The sequence below is a fragment of the Condylostylus longicornis genome, unplaced genomic scaffold (genome assembly GCF_029603195.1).
Source record: "Condylostylus longicornis isolate FDR11 unplaced genomic scaffold, ASM2960319v2 ptg000005l, whole genome shotgun sequence".
NCBI classification, from domain to species: domain Eukaryota; kingdom Metazoa; phylum Arthropoda; class Insecta; order Diptera; family Dolichopodidae; genus Condylostylus; species Condylostylus longicornis.
In genome coordinates, this window is record NW_026577974.1 from 6,563,399 (window position 1) to 6,572,040 (window position 8,642).

General features: G+C 22.4%; 1 protein-coding gene across 1 annotated transcript in view; it reads left to right on the forward strand.

Moving 5' to 3' along the window:
• The first annotated feature begins 97 nt into the window (after nucleotides 1-97).
• LOC129616251 (probable WRKY transcription factor protein 1) overlaps nucleotides 98-8,642 on the forward strand; it is a 128,035-nt gene continuing 119,490 nt past the window's right edge. The window contains exon 1 of the mRNA XM_055531838.1: nucleotides 98-190. The gene's annotated coding sequence lies outside the window, so the exon portion shown is untranslated. The remainder of the gene's footprint in view (nucleotides 191-8,642) is intronic.

An 8,642-nucleotide genomic window follows, 5' to 3' on the forward strand; every position in this document is an offset into this window, starting at 1 on the left:
TTGAAGTGTAAAAAAATTTATTTGAATTTTAAAATTTTTTTGTTTTTTTGGTGTTTGTTTCGGTGTTGTAATTTTCGAACAAAAAAAAAAAAATAATAGTGTTATTGTTGCTCTTCTTGTAAAAGATGACTTATTGCTTTATAACATGAATAATCATGAATAAACACAAAGATTAATGCAAATTTAATAGGTAAATTATTTTAATTTTAACATTAAAACCTAATTTTTCATAACTCTTTTTTAAAATTTTGTTATATTATGCTTCTGTATAATGAATTGGTATTAATGAATTGGTATTGTGATTTTAATATACAATAAGTATATAAGTTTTATGTTTGAATGAATGTATTTTTCCAAATTCATCATTAAAATATTAGCTAACTGACATTTTATTCATGTTTACATAATACTTAATTACATACATACACACATATTTTGGGATTATTTAAGTTGTTTCAATTTAATGTTGTACAATAATCTAAGATAATCTCTAAGAAAATGTTAACACTATTGTGAATAATAATTTACATTATTTAGTTTATTTATAATACGTAATATACTTATGTTTGAACATGTTTTACGAGCATAACATAAGATGTATTTGAATTTTTTTTTTTAATAATATCAATAAGTTTGAAAATTCAGATATCAAACATTGCTAATGGATTGTATGACGTTGACATTGGGAATTGTATGACGTTTGTATGGCGCATAATACAAAATTTCATGGGTGTTTACACATTAGAGTTAAATTAAAATTTTAATAAATATCGAATTAAATAATAATATGTATGTTCGATAAAGTTCAAAAAAGTTTGATGTGATATAATTATTATACATTGTGTTTACACTCCAAAGCAAAACGCAATATTCATACTTGTAATGGAATTTTTGAAGAAAATATATATTTTTTTTTAGGATAAAAATGACATATAATGGTATTTTAAGAGAAAACAATGTCATTCTTAAAAAATCGAAGTAGAAAGTACTGGAAACATTATTTTCTATTACTTTGCTATTACTATTAATTTTCTTATGAAATTTCAGTAATTTAATTTAAATTTTATGGTAAAATATTTAAAAGAAATCCACTATAAAATAAAAGGAAATCTAATTTTACAAATCTGGCTTACGCTAGACATCTTTTGTTTAATTGTTATACATGTAGTACAATTTTAAAAGGGAAATTTTGAATAATATAAAAGAAATTATATGAACAAAATAAAATATTTCCGTGAGAAAAATAATATCTTATTTAACAATAGTAAGGGAAATTTTCACAAAAAAAAATATGATTGATTTGTAAAAAATTTTATGTTATTTGTAATAATGTTATGTTATTTTAAACATAACAGGAAATTATACTAAACTGTATAATTCTTAAGGGAAAATGTAGCTTATAATTTTTATTTAATAGGTACCCACAAGTGTTTGTATTCAAGTCTATACTTTTGAAAAAAAAAATAATTCGCTTAAAATTGCCATTAAAATGTGAAAATAAATCACGTGTGTGATGCTACTGCTATACTATTACTACTGCTCTTCTGTTGCTGTTCCTTTATTAAAAAACAAAAGCTTTAAATTTATATGCAGAAATCTCAATTAACAAATAGTTCAAATGCAATTTTATTCAATCATTTCGGCTTTGTCATGTAAATTTCTAAATTAATTCGAAAATATTCCATTTTGAAATTAACTAGATTTTTTTATATTTTAGATGTCAATTGAGTCAAGTTTTCTTTAAGGTTTGAATTTAAAATATGTACTGTGGCTGTCAATACAATAAGATCAATTAAAATAAAAATTTATTTTATTTTTAATGTTTATATAATAGAAAAGCTTTTACATGTATAACAAGTATGTATGTAAATGTAATGTTAGTATAATAAAATAAGAATTAATTCATAAAGAATTTTTAATAATTAATGTATATAACGTAAGTAATTTAGATCTAGATCTGGGCACGTGCGAAATTTTTATTTAAAATTTAATTTTTATTAATAAAATATTAATTGAATGAAGGCTGGCAAGCAATAATTTCATTCTGTTATACTAAAATATTGAGTAAAATTTGTTTTCATTAAAATTATTTCGTAAAAGTGTGGCATGGTTTATTCAATCATTGTCTAATGTTGATAGTAGTGTTAAAATACTTCACATATCTTGGCTCATCTGATGTGATTTACTGACAAAGTTTTAGTAGTAGCCTTTACTCTTTTAATTGAGTTCCCAATTTACATTCCGAAAAATACTGTTCCCCTTGCGGTGTTATTGTAATATGGCGTGCAAAGACAGGAACAGCATTTATTTTAAAATGATGATTTCAATAATAAAATAAATTTGACAAAGACTGCAATTATATTCTCTTTTTAATTTTCTCTCAGTATGTTCTTTTGATCATCGCTTTCTCACACAAATTAAAATAGTAATGAAAATTAATTGAGTATATTAGAACAGTGTTCGCAGTTTTCTCAAATAGGGGTGTATTGTAGGGTTGTGCCATATATTCATAGATATTTATTATGACATTAAATAAAACATCATACTTATTATATAAAATTTTTGGGGAATTTGTTATATTTACATGCATGCGTGTGTGTTAATATTAGTGTATAATGTTATAAAAATAATATGTCATAATATTATTATCTAATTGGTAATTTTAATCAGAATGTGAATTCCAAAAATTGAACTTCACCCTTGCCATACGCAATTAAGGTCTCACATATTAATATTCTTATACATTTCAGCGCTATACTTACTACTAATTTTATTGATATACTTAATATATACGAGTATAACATAAAAAAAAATCATTATATAATATTCTTATTAAATAATTTTCATAATACATAATATACATAAATGTATATTTTCGTAGGTGGGTGGATATAGTATATTAATAAATATTTTATGTCATGCAATACAATAATAAAAGTCACGAAAAATTACAAAATATAATTTTGTAGTTTTTTTTTTTCTTAAGTGCATTCAAGAATTTGTATATCTACATAATATATAGCTGTCTGTATATCAAATATATTTTATAATCATGTACTCGTAATTTCGTAGAACTGTATAATAAATTTGAAAGACAATGTAGTCTCTTTTCTTACATGTCAAAAGACTATTTTATAATTAAGTTTCCCTTTATATTGGAAAGAATACAAAAAAAAATTTTTTTCTTTCATTTCCTTAGCAGAGATATTCTAATATTTTTAGTTATTAAATTAACCCTGAATTTAAAATACAAAATAAAAAATTTATCACGAATTATTAATAAAATTTTAGTTAACACAAAAAAATTTAAGTTTAATTAAAGTTTAACAATAATGAAAATTTCATATTAAAACTTTTGTTTACAGAGAATTAAAAATTTTTTTTTTATAAAATTGAAATTCAAAAATTTTTGTAATAATTCTAAATAAATTTAAGTTTTTAAATAACTACACAAGAATGTATGGGACCACCTTCTTTCATGTTTCTCACAATCTTCTATAAAAAAAAAAAACAAAGTAAATGCTGTCAAATACACTCAATGCATACTCAATAGGCTCAATATAAGAAACTGTTATGTCAAAAAATTACCTAAATAATTGCATTTATCACAACATTAAATGAAGTAAGAACAGCTGAAATAGTAAATTCTTTACTACTTACTAAAACGAAATTTAAATTCTCACGTTATAAGAATTCGAAACGTTAAGAGTATATAATAAAAATTAAAAGTGCTCAGAGCCATCTACATATTGTATTCTTAACCATTAAATGACCATCTGTTTATTAGAAACTCAACAACAACAAAAAGTATAAAAAAAAAAATGAAAACAGAAATGACAAAGTAGAAACTAGGTCATGAATCATTCATTTACATTCTAAATTATCTTCAAGAAGAAAATTACAATGGTCAACCACTTGACTAGTTACCCTAATCATTAACTTTAAAACACAAACAATACCTTGATTTCAAAAGATATAATGGAAATCACTTAAACCGCACTTAGATGGTGGTAGTTTGAGCGTTTAATAGCCAGTGTACATTACATACACTTGCTAGTTCAACAAATTATTAATGACAATTAAATGAAAATTTCTTAAAATAATTAAAAATTTTAAGTATAGATGGTTTCTATAAGATTTCGTATTACGTCAACTAACCCTATTGTGAATAAAATTATTGCAAATTTAATTACATATTATTGAATAGTGTCAGTAATTATTAGTATGTATACAAGTATTTAAACTAAATTGTACTGTAATGTAATAGTACCATTGCAATTTGAATGTCAAAATAATTAATTATACTGCAATCTAAATATGAAATAAATTAAATGACAAGAGGCTTATCATTTTATGCCTCTTGTAATGAACTATAAAACTAACTACTTAATTGTAGATCTATAAAACTAACAATATTATATACTTAGTAATATATTTAAGGAAATTTTAATTTAGTGGTTAATAATTACATTATAACCAAGTATGGCTTTGTACATTTTTTTTTTATTAAATATTTTCTAGTTAAATTCCAATGATGAGTTTATTTTATATAAAAAAAAAAAAATGATCACAATTTATAATTTTTTGCTCGAGGGTTCAATTATAAAATTGAAAAGACTATAGAAAATAGAAAATGCCTTAAAGTGCATTATTAAATTCTGTTTCCACCCATTCTATTTGAAATTTCTATAAAAAAAAATCTTAAAAAAATTTTAGTTTTTTTTAATGCTGAAAGTAAAAACATTAAAAAAAACTTCTTCCGATATTTGAACAAAAAATATAGTTGATATTTGATAACAATTTTTTTTTTTTTGTGATGAGAGTGCAATTCAGAGAGATTAATATAAAGAGTCGCCTCTTCTCTTTCTCTTATTATTACTTACATATACTTAAGTAATAAAGATTTAATTGAAAACGCTTAAAGGTACATTTGTTTTCTATCTTTAATTTTTTTTTCTTCTGTATAATAACTACTATTTTTACGCATAGATTTCTAGTTGTAGGCTAGATTAAAATGAAAATTTGTGGCAAAAAAAAAAAAAAACTTAAATTAATTTGAAACTTTTAAATTCTTTTACTTTTAAAAAATCATGTTATGTTACTTGATCGCAGGCTTCTTTTAGCCTACGGCTCATTTAGTAAATTGTACTAAAAAAAAAAATTTTTTGTTTTACTCCTCATTTTTACATTTTTTTTTTTTCAAAGAGCTTAAAAAATTAAAAGTGGGAAACTAGAAAGATAAAACAACGGAATGAGAATTTCAGGTGTGTAATAATAGTTTGCTTGCCCATTTTTTTTTTGGTTGGCAAGGAAATTAGAATGGTAAGAAGAAAGTTTTTCAAATCACTTCTTTTTTTGAAGAAAACTATAATTAAAATTTTTTAATATTTTTGGTATATAAGATTAATGAAAACTTAAATGAAATTGATAGTAAAATTTATTAAAAAAACAGAAATTTAAAAATTAAATGAAGACAATTTTTTTTATTTCTCTTTCATCTTGTAAAAATTAAAGGTGAAAGTTTTTTTTTTTGTTCTATACTGTAGGTACATTTTAACTCCAAAAAATTTTCTTTTTGTGTCACAAAATGAGTGGGTTCTCTAGTAAGAGTTTTAAGTACATAATTAGTACTTTTCGTTTTTTCTTTTTTTTAAATGGTGCTAAAAACCATAACATTTTAGTGTTTATGACGGCAATCAAATAACAAGGTCAAATAAGGTCACCTACTTTTGATTCAAATTCTAAGTATATGAGTTTAATTCTTTACCCAATTTTCCTCAGTGTCCAAATATTTTTCTCTAAATTCCAAATACTGAAATTGTTAATTAAATCTATTGAGCTATTAGAACGAGTTAATAAGAAATTTTAGATGAAAAAAAAATATTTCCAGTGTTTTTGAAATTTGTAAAACGTAAAATTCAATAATTGAGTGTAAAATTTTTAAATTACTAAAAAAAATCATTATAAATTACATAATATTTTACTATTTAAGTATATAAGTATCGTAAATTTTTTAATTTATTTCAAAATTTTAATTTCAATAAAAATTTTATTTCAATATTTTATTGTGAATATTTTTTTTTTAAGTACAATTTATTATGAACAATTAATTACAATTTTGATTAAAATATTTTAATTATTTTATTCGATTTTCTCATGAAAGTAAAAAATTTTCAAAAAAAAATAATTGTCTCTCTTCGTAATATAAATTATAATTTTTTTTTTTAATATAAGTGCCTATGTGATAATTATGTGTTTACACCAAGTATACGTTATATTTAAGCAATCTGTCATAATAATTTTGCCACACCCTATATTATAATAAAGTTGTCAAAATATATAATTGAAATGTTGAAATCATGTCATACAATCATGTAAAATTTATATCATAAACTTTAATAATTTATTATTAAATAATCACCTGTTGTTTCGCTCTAAAAATATTTAATAAAAATTTTATTTATATTTGTACACTTATATACTTATATATATAACTGTTATACAATAATTGCTAATATATAAGACAAAATTTACGATTTAATCTGAATCTGATGAAAGTTGTATATGTAAACACTGTTTGACATCAAACTTTGATTGACTGACGGCAATCAATTGAAATTACTTCTATTCTCATTAGACTTCTTGTCAGATTTTGTGAAAGTAAAATAGTGAGAATTAATTTTTTTTTTGGGGGCTAGGAACAGCGATCAGCAGTTGATTTTTATTTTGGTTATAGATTCGTAGTCGTTATCAGATAATTTCAGTCTGATGTGTAAACAGTCATCAAACTTTATCGCACATTTATTTTTAGACATTATCGTAAACATATGTAAACAGTACCTAACACCTCTTAACAATGATAATCTTCCAATATTAAAATAAACTCTTTCGAACTTTCTCCTACACATATCTCTTGAAACAGTATTACCATATTGTGGCTTGTTTTACCTATTTTTTAAATTGTGATTCTGGTCTCATGGTCATATTTTCAAAATAGAATAATTTTCTAATTGTTTTGCTTTCCTCTTAGTTTTTTTGAATAACTGCTATTAATTATAGCATATTGAATTATAAATGGATTAAATTGAGTATTTTAAAATTGACCGTCGCTAACAAGTCTTCGTTTTTTTCAAATTTAATTTTGATTATCAATAATGTTATTTTCTTTTAATGCATGATTTAACAAAAAAAAAAAACAAAAACTAAATGTATAAAAAATCTCGATTTCAAATTTTTTTTTCTAATATGTTACAAATTGGGGCGTGAAGATTATAAGTGTAGATATATTATATAGGTGATAAGTCATAATATTCAACCTCATGCAACTGAAATGCATAAGAAAAAAAAATTTTTACATTTAATACCATTGTAATAATGCTCTTTGATTATTTTAATGAAAATTCAAAAATACAAATAAATTATTTTTCTGTTTTTTTTTTCAAAAATTATTATTTTGACCTTAGCTCACCTTTCATACAGACCTATATACATACTTACAATATTAATAAAATAATAAAAATAAAGTAGAAAAAAAAAATATTTTTTCATCGCCGAAGATTTTACATTAAAATTTGATTTTCTTTAATATTACATACTTACATGTACATATGTATAGTAGGTATGTATATAAATGAATATATTACGATATATTGTTATCTCATTATGAACGTAACTTATAATATAAATAATATCATTGATAGCACCCTATTAATTTTTTTTTATTCTCTTAAATAAAATATACTTAATGTGTGTACATAACATTCACCTTAATACCGTTTTCATAAAATTACATTACACTTGTATTATTTTTAAGAGATAAAACTAATAGTATATACAGTGATTTATAACTAATAATTGGACAATATTTACTATTAACAAACACTTTAAGTTTAACACTCAAATTTAATGTCAAAGTGGGATCGTAACATGTCAATTGTCCAAAAGTGTTCGTAATTTCGTGTTTCTTCAATTTACGAATTGTTAAAACTTTAAACTGCCAATATTCTCTTATAAAATAATTAGTTAAATCATACGTCAATCAAAAATTGATTATGTGCTATTGAAAATTGTATTATTAAAATTTAATAAAATGCTTAGAAAATAGAGGCCAGAGATGAAATAAAATTTTGTTGTCCAATTGAATTTTTATCCAGAATCCAAAATAATTTGTTATTTTCTCAGAACATCCATTAACATGACGATAATTCCAAAATCACGTTAATCACTTTAATTTGAAAATGACAGTCATATGCAAATAAAGCAACTCTTCATCAGCTGATGTTTTATAATATTATAATTTATGAATAAAAAAATCTCTTATAATTTATAAATTTATTCGTTCAGAAGTAAAAATAAAGTAACTCTGTATATGTATATGAAATTGGGAAACTGGTTTCTCATATGTAAGTATATATACCTACTCAACCCTATCCTTAACCTAGTGCTATTCAAAAAAAAAATTTTCCATTATTATTTAAGAAATTTGTTTTTGTTCGGTGGTTTCATTTTTTTTTTTTCTCAATTTCTTATTCTTTTTCGATAATGCATTTTATTATTCCTTATCTTTTACTGATATTTTATACCCACATAAAATATGAATATGTATATATGTACATCGTATACCTTATGTGCCACAGCAAACA